The 15,009-nt window shown below is 41.9% G+C and overlaps 1 protein-coding gene across 6 annotated transcripts in view; it reads left to right on the plus strand.

Moving 5' to 3' along the window:
* Positions 1-15,009, plus strand: part of LOC106583499 (plasma membrane calcium-transporting ATPase 1) — a 156,675-nt gene that overhangs the window by 13,369 nt on the left and 128,297 nt on the right. The window contains exon 2 of one of the 6 annotated variants that reach the window (XM_014167744.2): positions 7,405-7,543. The exons of the other annotated variants lie outside the window; for them this stretch is intronic. The gene's annotated coding sequence lies outside the window, so the exon portion shown is untranslated. The remainder of the gene's footprint in view (positions 1-7,404; positions 7,544-15,009) is intronic. 6 annotated transcript variants of the gene reach the window in all.

Genomic DNA, 15,009 nt, shown 5'->3' on the forward strand with positions numbered 1-15,009 from the left:
ACCTCGTGGGGTTGCAATGATCATGACAACGGTGAGGAATCAGCCCAGAACTACACGGGAGGATCTTGTCAATGATCTCAAGGCAGCTGGGACCATAGCCACCAAGAAAACAATTGGTAACACACTACGCCGTGAAGGACTGAAATCCTGCAGCGCCCGCAAGGTCCCCCTGCTCAAGAATACATATACATGCCCGTCTGAAGTTGTCCTCTGAATCATTCAGATGTTCATTGGCAAACTGGTGAAAGTGTTGTGGTCAGATGGGACCAAAATGGAGCTCTTTGACATCAACTCAACTCGCCGTGTTTGGAGGAGGAGGAATGCTGCCTATGACCCCAAGAACACCATCTCCACCGTCAAACATGGAGGTGGAAACATTATGCTTTGGGGGTGTTTTTCTGCTAAGGGGACAGGACAACTTCACCGCATCATTTGACGGAGCCATGTACTGTCAAATCTTGGGTGAGAACATCCTTCCCTCAGCCAAGGCATTGAAAATGGGTCGTGGATGGGTATTCCAGCATGACAATGACCCAAAACACACGGCCAAGGCAACAAAGGAGTGGCTCAAGAAGAAGCACATTAAGGTCCTGGAGTGGCCTAGCCAGTCTCCAGACCTTAACCCATAGAAAATCTGTGGAGGGAGATGAAGGTTCGAGTTGCCAAACGTCAGCCTCGAAACCTTAATGACTTGGAGAAGATCTGCAAAGAGCAGTGGGACAAAATCCCTCCTGAGATGTGTGCAAACCTGGTGGCCAACTACAAGAAACGTCTGACCTCTGTGATTGCCAACAAGGGTTTTGCCACCAAGTACTAAGTCATGTTTTGCAGAGGGGTCAAATACTTATTTCCCTCATCAAAATGCAAATCATTTTATAACCTTTTTGACATGCGTTTTTCTGGATTTTTTTGTTGTTATTCTGTCTCTCACTGTTCAAATAAACCTACCATTACAATTATAGACTGATCATTTCTTTGTAAGTGGGCAAACGTACAAAATCAGCAGGGGATCAAATACTTTTTTCCCCCACTGTACATGACAGCCCGCTTGGAGTTTGCCAAAAGGCACCTAATGGACTCTCAGACCATGAGAAACAAGATTCTCTAGTCTGATGAAACCAAGGTTGAACTCTTTTTGACTGAATGCCAAGCGTCACGTCTGGAGGAAACCTGGCACCATCCCTACAGTGAAGCATCATGCTGTGATGTTTTTCAGCGGCAGGGACTGGGAGACTAGTCAAGATTTGAGGGGAAGATGTACAGAGATTCTTGACGAAAATCTATTCAGACTAGGGCGAGGGTTCATCTTCCAACAGTACAACGACCCTAAGCACACAGCCAAGACAATGCAGGAGTGGCTTCGGGACAAGTCTCTGAATGTCCTTGAGTGGCCCAGCCAGAGCCCGGACTTTAACTTGATCAAACATTTCTGGAGAGACCTGAAAAATAAATGTGGAGTGACACTCCCCAACTAACCTGACAGAGCTTGAGAGGATCTGCGGAGAAGAATGGGAGAAATACCCAAATACAGGTGTGCCAAGCTTGTAGCGTCATACCCAAAAAGACTCGGCTGTAATCACTGCCAAAGGTGCTTCAACAAAGTACTGAGTAAAGGGTCTGAATACTTATGTAAATGTGATATTTCCGTTTTATTTATTTTTTACAAAAATGTCTAAAAACCTTTTTCCACTTTGTCATTATGGGGTATTGTGTATAGATTGATGAGGAACATTTTAGAATACAGCTGTAATGTAACAAAATGTGGAAAAAGCGAAGTGGTCTGAATACTTTCCGAATGCACTGTATTTACATCGACTGGTGTTTTTGTCAATGCATAGCCTAAAAAGCATACTTTTGTAAAGGGGATTTTTGAATTCTCCCGGACATTTGTTTGGGGCAAATTTTATTTATCAGCTTTTCATACATTTTTACCGGCTAACGGAAACACTCTCTCTCTCACACACACACACACACACACACACACACACACACACACACACACACACACACACTGAACTTCATTCAGTTTATTGGGCCACTGACAAATATAAAGATAAAAGAAGGAAATACAATTATTATAATGAAACTACATGTGCAGATGTGATGTAAAACCTGAAACAGACGTACAGTGCCTTTACAAAGTATTCACACCCCTTGACTTTGTCCAATTTTGTTGTTACAGCCAAAATTTTACATTTATTAAATTTAAAATTTTGAGACTAGCCTACACACAATACACCATAATGTGGAATTATGTTAAAAAAATTTTTACAAATGGGCTTCCGGTGACACAACTAAGGAAATGGCTGCCTAGTTTTTCGTACTGCACATTGGTTAGGTATTCTCCCCCCCCTAAAGTATTTACTCTGAGCATTACGCAAAATGGAAAAGGGGAAAATGGGAAAAGGTCGCGGATCTACAACAACAGCCCGTAACAAGACAGCAGAAGATATAATCGTCGACGAACCCAAGATGGCTAATGCTAGCGCAAATAAGATAGCAGCAGCAAAAGAACCCTAATTTCGTGAGGTGATAATGGAGGAATTGAGCGAGGCGCTCACAGGCTTACGATAGGAACTTCGAGAAGATGTAAGAAAATAACTAAATCAGTTCAAGAAGGACATCAACCAGAAACTTGAAGAAAACAATGAAGAACTTCACAGCATATCTACAGGAATGGGGACGCAGAACAGCGCATTGGGGAAACGGACACATGGAACTCCACAGTCAAGGAAACACTTGAACAGTCACTGAAAAGCCAACACGCACCACAGGCAAAAGTGACAGAACTTGAAGGTTTCTCATGTCGAAACATTAGACTGTATAACGTAGTAGAGGGCACAGAAAAGACTATGCCCAAATTCGTGGAGGGTCTATTCAAAGACATACTTGACGATGACACTGACCTGGAAATCGAGAGAGTACACTGAGCTCTGGCCTCAACCCCCCAGCGGCGCCCCACCAAGATCCATAGTAGTACAGTTCCAAAAATTCTCAGTCAAAGAGAAGTCTTACATGCAACCTGGAAAAAGCCTGTTGACTTCCAAGGCCAACGAGTGTTCTTTGATCATGACTACGCGGGAGAGATACTGAAAAGGAGGAAAGAATACCCCCATTAAGAAAGCACTTAAACAGAAGGGTATTCGCGTCCAAACACCATTCCCAGCAAAAATGCGGGTATTTCTGGAAAATGGCCCAGTTACATACGAGCATGCAGACGAGGAGGCTGAGGACCTGAAGTCGAGAGGCATCCCAGTGGAGTATACCGCAAGGAGAAAGGCGAAATCACCGGCAGAAAGACTCGAGCAGGCTCTCCCATGGATCGTTGTCGACAAGCAGAGTCATGGAGAAAGAGGGAAGGATTCATGATATGCACGCCTGACCGATATAGTTTTCACTTGTAATTAACCGATGTGTATAAGCGACGAAATAGGTGCCCTTATTATTTTCGGTTCCAACAGGTCTTGTTTGTGACTACGTCACGCATTTTCCTGCGGACAGGCTCATCCCCTCAAACCCCAGAGGCAAGAGACAGTCCTCTGACATGGGAGTCCAAATACCAAAGTATTTTCCCACTTTGGTTTACTTTATTATTGTTCTTGATTTTTCGTTCATTTTTAGGCTCATGATAAGCAGGCAGATATGGTGCACTTTTTTGTTTTATATCGATGCATCATCGGGAATTTGGTCATAAGTCTCAATGTAAACGGACTGGGGAGTGCCATCAAGAGAAGTAAGGTAATAGCAAAGATGAAACAGGGAAAAGTTGACATACTATTCTGGCAGGAAACTCACTTATCCACACCTGAACACGAGAAACTCAAGAAAATGGGATATAGGAATACTTTTTTTTTCTTCTTACAAAATGGGTAGAAGTGGAGTTGCAATCTTGATCCCAAATTCAGTTAATTTTGAGTTTGTCAGAAATAAAAGACAAGGAGGGTAGATTTATACTTGTTAAATGTAAACTGGGTAACAAGGAAGTTACATTATTTAATGTATATGCACCCCCATGGTCTTCTACAGGAAGGTGTTTGATTTAATTGCCACAGAAACCTCTGGCACTCTTATCTGTGGAGGGGATTTTAACACGATTTTAAACTCAAAATTGGACAGCACAAATCAAAATAGGAAAATTAGTCTTGTTGCTAAAAAGATCAATTGGATATTGCAAGCCCTAGTATATAATTATACCCCACAGGAAGAGCTGATGAGTAGGTATAACTGCCACTGGTCCTCTTCATCCATTAAATATCTTGGAGTATATCTACCAAAAGATACACCCCAACTTTATTGCATGAATTACGATCACATCAACAAGAAAATATATGATGACCTAGACAGGTGGAATTCACTTCCCTTAGGTCTTAGTAGTATAATTGAAACAATCAAAATGAACATCCTGCCGAGGTTATTGTATTTGTTCCAATCACTGCCCATAAAAATCCCACCTAAACAGTTTAAGGAATGGGATAAACGGATATCAAGGTTTATCTGGAACAGTAAGAGACCAAGAATTAGATTTACAACATTACAATTACCAAAAAACTGTGGGTGTATGGCCTTACCAAACCTAAAAGATTATTTTGTGTCTGCCCAATTGAGACCTCTGGTGTGTTGGTGCAATTCAGAATACGAATCCAAATGAAAAGACATTGAGACTACTTTGACAGAGATACCGATACAGTCAGTTTTGGGAAATAAGGACATGGTAATAGAAATATACAGTAGACAAAATCAGTGGATTAATTTCTCTCTGAAGACATGGTTTAGGGTAGTTAAGCGAAATCATTTAGACAGAGAGATCAAACTGCTGAGTTGGCCCGCATACGACCCCAGCTTCATCCCTGCAACTCAGGACAGCAGATTTAAACAATGGACGCAGAAAGGCATCACATCATTCAGTACAATTATAAGGAAAGGGGACCTAGATAACTTCCAGGACCTTAGTAAAAAAACATGGCTTGGATAAGCCAGATTTTTACAGATACCTACAAGTTTGGTACTATTTCTTAAGGGAGATAAAGTGACTGACCCTCGAGCACCTCCAAAATTAATCCAAGTATTCACTAACGCATACAACTTGGGGAGTAACAAAAAAAGTATTTCAAATTTCTACTTGGTTATTCAATCCTCAAAGAAACATTCTACAAACTATATTAAAAAGAAATGGGAGGAGGAACTTAACATCGAAATAACTGATGAAACATGGTTGACCATATTAGAGACTCAACAAAGCTCCACCAACTCAAGGTCATGGAGAGAATTCTGTTGGAAGAATGTTATACGTTTCTTCATACCACCTAAACTTAAATCAAAACAGACTGGCTCCCTACACCCTTGTTGGAGAGAATGCAGTCTATCGAGGGTGGAGCACTCTCATATCTTTTGGACCTGCCCCGCAATCTAAACTTACTGGGGAGAAATAAGATCTAACATTGGCAAAATAATGAGATTTGACAGAACAAACATTAATTTCTTTGTACTTGAGTGAAATACCTGATTACTTACACAACAGAGAAAAGTACCTCTTGAAGGTCCTACTGGCAGCCAGTAAAAAGGCTATCACTAGGAAATGGCTACAAAAAGACCCTCCCACAGTGACACAATGGATAGACATTGTAAAAGAAATACACCACATGGAGCATATGACCTTTGCTTTAAGAACACAAGAGGAGAGAGGTCAGGAATACTTGGAAAAATGGGTTTCGTATTTGGAAAAGCACTCTATCGACTGTGCCCAAATGTATTAATTGGGGTTGGGGCCGATTTGTGGCTAAAAACACTATCATTTGGAATCTTTAACATGTGGAACAACAACAATAATCTTCATTTTATTTTTTACAAACAGCAAGAGGGCTTAATTGGAGTCTATTTCTTCAGAACCTAGACCTATATAAAATAACTTAACTGGCTGAGGTAGGCTATGAGGCTTAACAGCCTAATAGAAGTAGGATTTTTTGTATTATGTCTACTTACAATTACAACTGGTCAAAAATGTCAAATATCATTGATTTACAGAAATATTATAACAAAGTTGTCTAATGAAGGCAAACAATTTAGAATCCTCCAATCCTGTAGCCGACTCCCGACCATCACGTTGTACATCGCCATATTTTCCATTCCATCCTAACAGAAACCCTGAGGGTTTCGTTTTTCTCTGAATAGAAACACCATAATATTAATCAAATGAATTAAGCCACATTTCTTAATCAATCCCATATACAATGTTATTACAATAAAGGTTTTAAATTCTCTGGTAATGCCAATATGGAATACTATCAAATGCTTTTCAAAGATGCCCTCTGGTGGTCAAACTAGCAATAACTTGCAGTAGCAGAAAAAATGGCTGACAATAAAATGTCGTGCCACAGAATGCTGCGGCAGCATGCAAGATGTGCCGCAGTATTACGCAACCTTTGAAGTAGCAACCCATGTACTTACACCACCTGTCGATTTATTGTTCCAATGTCCGTTGGTCAATGGTGAACAAAGAGCACACTTATACAATTACTAATTAATGGGAATAGGGACCAGGTGTGCATAATGACAGTTCCGGAGGTATCCGTGACACACACTCCATATTTTCAAGCATAGTGGTGGCTGCATCATGTTATGGGTATGCTTAAAATCATTAGGAACCGGGGAGTTTTTCAGGGTAAAAAAGAAACAGAATGGAGCTAAGCATAGGCAAAATCCTAGAGGGAAACATGGCCTGCCTTTCCAAAAGACACTGGGAGATAAATTCACCTTTCAGTAGGACAATAACCTCAAAGACGAGGCCAAATCTACACTGGAGTTGCTTAACAAGAAGACAGTGAATGTTCCAGACTGACCGAGTTACAGTTTTGGCATGAATTTAATTGAAAAGCTTTGGCAAGACCTGAAAATGGTTGTTTAGCAATGATCAACAACCAATTCGACAGAGCTTGAAGAATTTAGAAAAGAATAATGGGCAAATGTTGCACAATCCAGTTGTGGAAATCTCTTAGAGACTTACCCAGAATGACTCACAGCTTTATTCGCTGCCAAAGGTGCTTATACAAAGTATTGACTCAGGTGTGTGAACATATGTAAATGAGATAATTCTGAGTTTCATTTTCAATATATTTGCAAAAAATCCTAGAAACATGTTTTCACTTTGTCATTATGGGTTATTGTGTGTAGATGGGAGAGATAGTATATTTAATCCATTTTGAATTCAGGTTTTAACACAGCAAATTGTAGAAGAAGTCAAGGGTTATGAGTACTTTCTGAAGGCACTATTTATGGAAACCTTACCTTACTCTTCCACTAACAGAACAGAACATGACTTATTCAACACTTATACAGCATAACCCAACCGGTGTTACCACAGAACCTGCTCTAGGCTTACTTTTGTTCTGCTCTTTATTTCTACCGCAGAATTGTCTCTTCACTTCTGACAGAAGAGTTCAGGAACACAGGGTCTGCTCAGATCTATGTGCTAATCCCATAAACATGAGGCCTCGGAGGGAGGGAGAGCGGGAGGGGGTGCAGAGACAGAAAAGCACGTGAGAGCAATGTGAGTGCACACCTCTATTTTGTGAGAAAGGATCATATCAGCTCTACACATCACGTCTATCTGCTGAGTAAGACCCAGCTGGTTCTGGGGAGACAAGTAGAGGATTCTAGAAGAGAGAATGTGTATGCAGCCGTAGTTTGGGAGAACTGTGAGACAGGACTGTGAGACACCCCGCCCCAACCCACAAGTATCAATGGCTCTCTTTGTGTTTGTATCACTCCGTCTCAACCAAACCTTGTTAGCACAAATTCCATTAGCATTAGCATGATCACATTTAAAACAAGAAATGCCAGTGAGGCAGGAATGCAATTTGTATGCTAAACACACTGAACCCCCAAACTGGTTGTGACTACTCATCTGGGACCATCTTGTGACTCCAGTAGAGGAGCAACCTTGCAAAACAGACAAACTCATTTTCCTAGAGAACTAGCTATGTTCTGTGTGTGTGCTTTATTACACAATGTGTGTGGGTTTCCACTCTCTTGAATGAGTCATGTTTAGATTTTAAAGGCATTTTAATCAAAACACTTAATGCTTTAGTAAATAACTGCTGTTACCCAATGTGACCTTGCTGCACATTAGAGGTCGACCGATTATGATTTTTCAACGCCGATACCGATTATTGGAGGACCAAAAAGAGGCGATACCGATTAATCGGACGACTTAATAAAAAAAAAATGTATTTATTTGTAATAATGACAATTACAACAATACTGAATGAACACTTATTTTAACTTAATATAATACATAAATACTATCAATTTAGCCTCAAATAAATAATGAAACATGTTCAATTTGGTTTAAATAATGCAAAAACAAAGTGTTGGAGAAGAAAGTAAAAGTGCAATATGTGCCATGTAAAAAAGCTAACGTTTAAGTTCCTTTCTCAGAACATGAGAACTTAAATGAAAGCTGGTGGTTCCTTTTAACATGAGTCTTCAATATTTCCAGGTAAGAAGTTTTAGGTGGTAGTTATTATAGGAATTATAGGACTATTTCTCTCTATACGATTTGTATTTCATATACCTTTGACTGTTGGATGTTCTTATAGGCACTTTAGTATTGCCAGTGTAACAGTATAGCTTCCGTCCCTCTCCTCGCTCGAACCAGGAACACATCGACAACAGCCACCCTCGAAGCAGCGTTACCCATGTAGAGCAAGGGGAACAACCACTCCCAAGTCTCAGAGCGAGTGACGTTTAAATCGCTATTAGCACGCACCCGGCTAACTAGCTAGCCATTTCACATCGGTTACACCAGCCTAATCTCGGGGGTTGATAGGTTTGAAGTCATAAACAGCACAATGCTTGAAGAATTGCGAAGAGCTGCTGGCAAAGGCACGAAGGTGCTGTTTGAATGAATGCTTACGAGCCTGCTGTTGCCTACCATCGCTCAGACTGCTCTATCAAATATCAAATCATAGACTTAATTATAACATAACACACAGCAATACGGGCCTTTGGTCATTAATATGGTCGAATCCGGAAACTATCATTTCGAAAACGAAGCGTTTATTATTTCAGTGAAATACGGAACCGTTCCGTATTTTATCTAACGGGTGGCATCCCTAAGTCTAAATATTCCTGTTACATTGCACAACCTTCAATGTTATGTCATAATTATGTACAATTCTGGCAAATTAATTACGACCTTTGTTAGGAATAAATGGACTTCACACAGTTCGCAATGAGCCAGGTGGCCCAAACTGCTGTATATACCCTGACTGCTTGCACGGAACGCTAGAGAAGTGACACAAATTCATGTTAGCAGGCAATATTACCTAAATATGCAGGTTTAAAAATATATACTTGTGTATTGATTTTAAAGAAAGGCATAGATGTTTATGGTTAGGTACATTGGTGCAACAACAGTGCTTTTTTTCGCAAATGCGCTTGTTAAATCATCACCCGTTTGTCGAAGTAGGGTATGATTCAATGAGAAATTAACAGGCACCGCATCGATTATATGCAATGCAGGACACGTTAGATAAACAAGTAATATCATCAACCATGTGTAGTTAACTAGTGATTATGTTAAGATTGATAGTTTTTTATAAGATAAGTTTAATGCTAGCTAGCAACTTACTTTGCCTTGTTACTGCCCTCGCGTAACAGGTCGTCAGCCTGCCATGCAGGCTCCTCGTGGAGTGCAATGTAAGGCAGGTGGTTAGAGCGTTGGACTAGTAACCGGAAGGTTGCAAAAACGAATCCCCGAATCCCCCCCCCCCCCCCCTGAACAAGGCAGTTAACCCCCGTTCCTAGGCCGTCATTGAAAATAAGAATGTGTTCTTAATCTGACTTGCCTAGTTAAATAAAGGTGTAAAACATTTTTTTTTTTAAATACCGATTACTGATTGTTTTGAAAACTTGAAATCGGCCCTAATTAATCGGCCATTCCGATTAATCGGTCGACCTCTACTGCACATGTACTGTATGTCAAGTATTATTTATGACATTAACTAGTTAGTCTATAATGTTGGCCAACATTGGATCCCCCCTGCTGTGTCAATAAAGCTTTCAAAACAGAAAATGCAATGTGATTGGTTCGATGGCAGGCTCAGGGTCATTGGCTGACTTAGGGTTTCTGCCCCAGAATGCAACACAACGTAGGGTGTGTAGCCAAGCCGAACGTATAATCTATTCTAATTAAATTAGAAGTGGAACCCAGATAGTCATTAAGAATGAAACAATGTCATGATCAGAGGCAGTGACAACATGGCATCCAACCGAGTAGACCAAATACCCTTCTACAGTATTATTCTGTTCTCTACTGTTCAGTCCTGTCACTCTCTTCCAATGGAGTGCAGTTCACAATTTTCCTATCCAATACATTATTTTGTACATTTTCCAGTATAGTACTTGTATTCATTACAGTTCCAAGTCATTAAATATATCAGGAGTTGTCTGTATATAGCTTTAACCGTAGTAACCCAAAGAAGAAAACAATGATTCTGATTATACCTAAAGTTAACACAAAAGCAGGTCAGCTGATTGGGGCAAGGAGCTTGTGTTTATGACATCTCTGTGAAGAGACACTTGTATTAATCCCCTGTGAGCCTGGTGTCAGCAGGGGTAAACCCATTCATTCACTCATTCACACACTCGCTCATTCACATGCCCACATACACACAATGGTAGCATGCTCAGTGACAGTGTGTTCCATGATGAGTGGTTCTGTAGTGTGTCTGCCAGCATACAGTATAAGAGCTGTTGTGTTACCATCTCAACAGTAGACATCTTTAACAGCATTTTCCTCCCATTGTGAAACACACTGGGCTTCATATTGACAGAATGTGAACCTGTTACCCCAAAAATTATTCCACTGCACGGTACTTTACTCAGAAATGAAATAGTGCATCTGGTAGCGATTGCATCCTGTGCATCACATATTTACTGTCAAAATATCTCCCCTTAAACGTTCCAGTCCTGGAGAGCCAGGGTAGAAGTAGTGTGTTAATGGAAAAGCAGGGATGTTGTGGATGAGTTGAAAAGGCGTTGTCACAACTAACCCAGATTTGTGTTGGATTCTAGACAGGCTGGGATATGTGGGAGTAGAGCTGGGCGATATGGACAAAAAATTCATGTTGCAATAAATTTCTTGCATTGTTGTGATAATGATAGAGATAAGTATATAACAATGTCCACCAATTCTTTTTTTTGTATTACCCTTTTAAACTACTACAACTTTGATAAAAATGGCGCCAGAGGAGATGGCTGTCGTTTTACGGGCTCCTAACCAATTGTGCTATCGTGTGTGTTTTTTCATGTTATTTGTAACTTACATAATGTTTTTGCCACCGCCTTGTACTTCTGGATATCAGAACAGCGATTACTCACCTCGTACTGGATGAAGATTTTTTCTTCAACGAGTCAGATGCAAAGGATTTACTTGACACCGGACAAGGCCCAAATCCCTGTCATTGGCATGAAGAAGAGATGGAGATATAGGGATCATAGGTCGGGGTGCCTTGAAAGAATCCGACGGCGAGTGGATAACCCGCCTCTTCCATCAGTCCTATTAGCCAACGTGCAATCATTGGATAATAAACTGGATGAGCTCCGATTTGAAGAATATCCTACCAATGGGACATTAAAAACTAAAACATAATATACAGCTGGCTGGGTTTTCCGTGCATCGGCAAGATGGAACAGCTGCCTCCGGTAAGACAAGGGGTGGCGGTCTATTTGTCAATAACAGCTGGTGCATGAAATCTAATATTAATGAAGTCATAAGGTTTTGCTTGCCTGAGGTAGAGGATCTCATGATAAGCTGTAGACAACTCTCTTGGTAAATAGTGTGTTCATCTATATTTTTCGTAGCTGTCTATTTATCACCACAATCCAATGCTGGCACTAAGACCGCACTCAACGTGCTGTAAACAAAAAAGAAAATGCTCATCCAGAGGCGGTGCTTCTAGTGGCCGGGGACTTTAATTTCTAACAGCATGTTACATGTGCAACCAGAGGGGAAAAAAGTTCTAGACCACCTTTACTCCACACACAGAGACGCGTACAAAGCTCTCCCTCACCCTCTATTTGGCAAATCTGACTAATTCTATCCTCCTGATTCATGCTTACAAGCACAAACTAAAGCAGGAAGTACCAGTGACTCACAATATGGAAGTGGTCAGATGACGCAGATGCTAAGCTACAGGACTAGCAATATGTTCCTGGATTCTTCCGATGGCATTGAGGAGTACACCACTTCAGTCACTGGCTTCATCAATAAGTGCATCAATGACATTGTCCCCACTGTGACTGTACGTACATACCCCCACCAGAAGCCATGGATTACAGGAACATTCGCATTGAGCTAAAGGGTAGAGCTGCCACATTCAAGGAGTGGGACTCTAACACAGACGCTTATAAGAAATCCTGCTATGCACTCCGACGAACTATCAAACATGCAAAGCATCAATACAGGACTAATATCGAATCGTACTACACCGGCTCCAAACGCTCATCGGATATGGCAGGACTTGCAAACTATTACAGACTACAAAGGGACACACAGCCGAGAGCTGCCCAGTGACACAAGCCTACCAGATTAGCTAAATAACTTCTATGCTCGCTTCGAGGCAAGTAACACTGAAACATGCATGAGCGTATCAGCTGTTTCGGACAACTGTGATCGCACTCTCCGCAGCCGATGTGAGTAAGACCTTTAAATAAGTCAACATTCTCAAGGCCGCAAGGCCAGACGGCTTACCAGGACGTGTATTCCGAGCATGCGCTGACCAACTGGCAAGTGTCTTCACTGACATTTTCAACCTGTCTCTGACCAAGTCTGTAATACCAACATGGTTTAAGCAGACCACCATAGTGCCTGTGCCCAAGAACACTAAGGTAACCTGCCTAAATGACTACCGACCCGTAGCACTCACGTCTGTAGCCATGAAGTGCTTTGAAAGGCTGGTCATGGCTCACATCAACACCATCATCCCAGAAACCCTAGAACCACCACAATTTACCGCCCCAACAGATTTACAGATGATGCAATCTCTATTGCACTCCACACTGCTCTTTCCCACCTGGACAAAAGGAACACCTATGTGAGAATGCTATTCATTGACTACAGCTCAGCGTTCAACACCATAGTGCCCATAAAGCTCATCAATAAGCTAAGGACCCTGGAACTAAACACTTCCCTCTGCAACTGGATCCTGGACCTTATGACGGGCCGCCCCCAGGTGGTAAGGGTAGTTAACAACACATCCGCCACACTGATCCTCAACACAGGGGCCCCGCAGGGCTGCGTGCTCAGTCCCCTCCTGTACTCCCTGTTCACTCATGACTGCACGGCCAGGCACGACTCCAACACCATCATTAAGTTTGCCTATGACACAACAGTGGTAGGCCTGATCAACGACAAGACAGCCTATATAGGGAGGAGGTCAGAGACCTGGCTGTATGGTGCCAGGACAACAACATCTCCCTCAACGTGATCAAGACAAAGGAGATGATCGTGGACTACAGGAAAAAGAGGATCGAGCACGCCCCCATTCTCATTGACTGGGCTGCAGTGGAGCAGGTTGAGAGCTCAAGTTCCTTGGTGTCCACGTCAACAACAAACTAACATGGTCCAAGCACACCAAGACAGTCGTGAAGAGGGCACGACAAAACCTATTTCCCCTCAGGAGACTGAAAAGATTTGGCATGGGTCCTCAAATCCTCAAAAAGTTCTATAGCTGCACTATCGAGTGCATCCTGACTGGTTACATCACTGCGGCCTCCGACCGCGAGGCACTACAGAGTGCGAACGGCCCAGTACATCACCGGGGCCAAGCTTCCTGCCATCCCGAAGCTCTATGCCAGGCGGGGTCAGAGGAAGGCCCTAGAAATTGTCAAAGACCCCAGCCACCCTAGTCATAGACTGTTCTCTCTGCTACCGCACGGCAAGTGGTCCCGGAGTGACAAAGTCTAGGTCCAAGAGGCTTATAAACAGCCCCCAAGCCATACGACTCCTGAACAGCTAAGCAAATGGCTACCCAGACTATTTGCATTGGCCCCCCCCTTTTACACCGCTGCTGCTCTCTGTTGTTATTGTCTATGCATAGTCACTTTAATAACTCTACCTACATGTACATACTACCTCAACCAACCGGAGCCCCTGCACATTAACTCTGTACCGGTACCCCCCTGTATATAGTCTCGCTATTGTTATGTTTCTGCTGCTCTTTAATTAATTGTTACTTTTTATTTCTTATCCGTATTTTTATTTAAAAAAATGAACTGCATTGTTGGAAGGAGCTCGTAAGTAAGCATTTCACTGTAAGGTCTACACCTGTTGTATTCGGCGCATGTGACTAATACAATTTGATTTGATATATGTAAAACAATAGTTAAATAGGATAGGCCTTGACAGGAATACAATATATACATATGAAGTGGGTAAAACTGTATGTAAACAATATTAAAGTGACCATTGTTCCATGACTATGTACATTGTGCAGCAGCCTCTGAGGTGCAGGGTTGAGTACCGGGTGGTAGCCGGCTACTGACAGTGACTAAAGTAGAAGGCAGGGTACTGGACGGTGGCCGACTAGTGGTGACAGTCTGATTGCCTTGAGCTGTTTTTTTCAGTCTCTCAGCCCCAGCATTGATGCACCTGTACTGACCCTGCCTTCTAGATGGTAGTGGGGTGAACAGGCTGTGGCTCGGGTGCCTGAGGTCCTTGATGATCTTCTTGGCCTTCCTGTGACACCGAGTATAGATGTCCTGGAGTGCAGGCAGTGTAACCCCCAGATTTTCTTTATTTTTACTATTTTCTACATTGTAGAATAATATTGAAGCCATCAAAATCATGATTTAACAGCTAGTGAATCATTTAGTTACCAAAAAAGTGTTAATCAAATCAAAATATATTTGAGATTCTTCAAATTGCCACCCTTTCCCTTGATGACAGCTTTGCACACTCTTGGCATTCTCTCAACCAGCTTCATGAGGTAGTCACCTGGAATGCATTTC

Source organism: Salmo salar, chromosome ssa22 (assembly GCF_905237065.1).
Source record: "Salmo salar chromosome ssa22, Ssal_v3.1, whole genome shotgun sequence".
Lineage (NCBI taxonomy): Eukaryota > Metazoa > Chordata > Actinopteri > Salmoniformes > Salmonidae > Salmo > Salmo salar.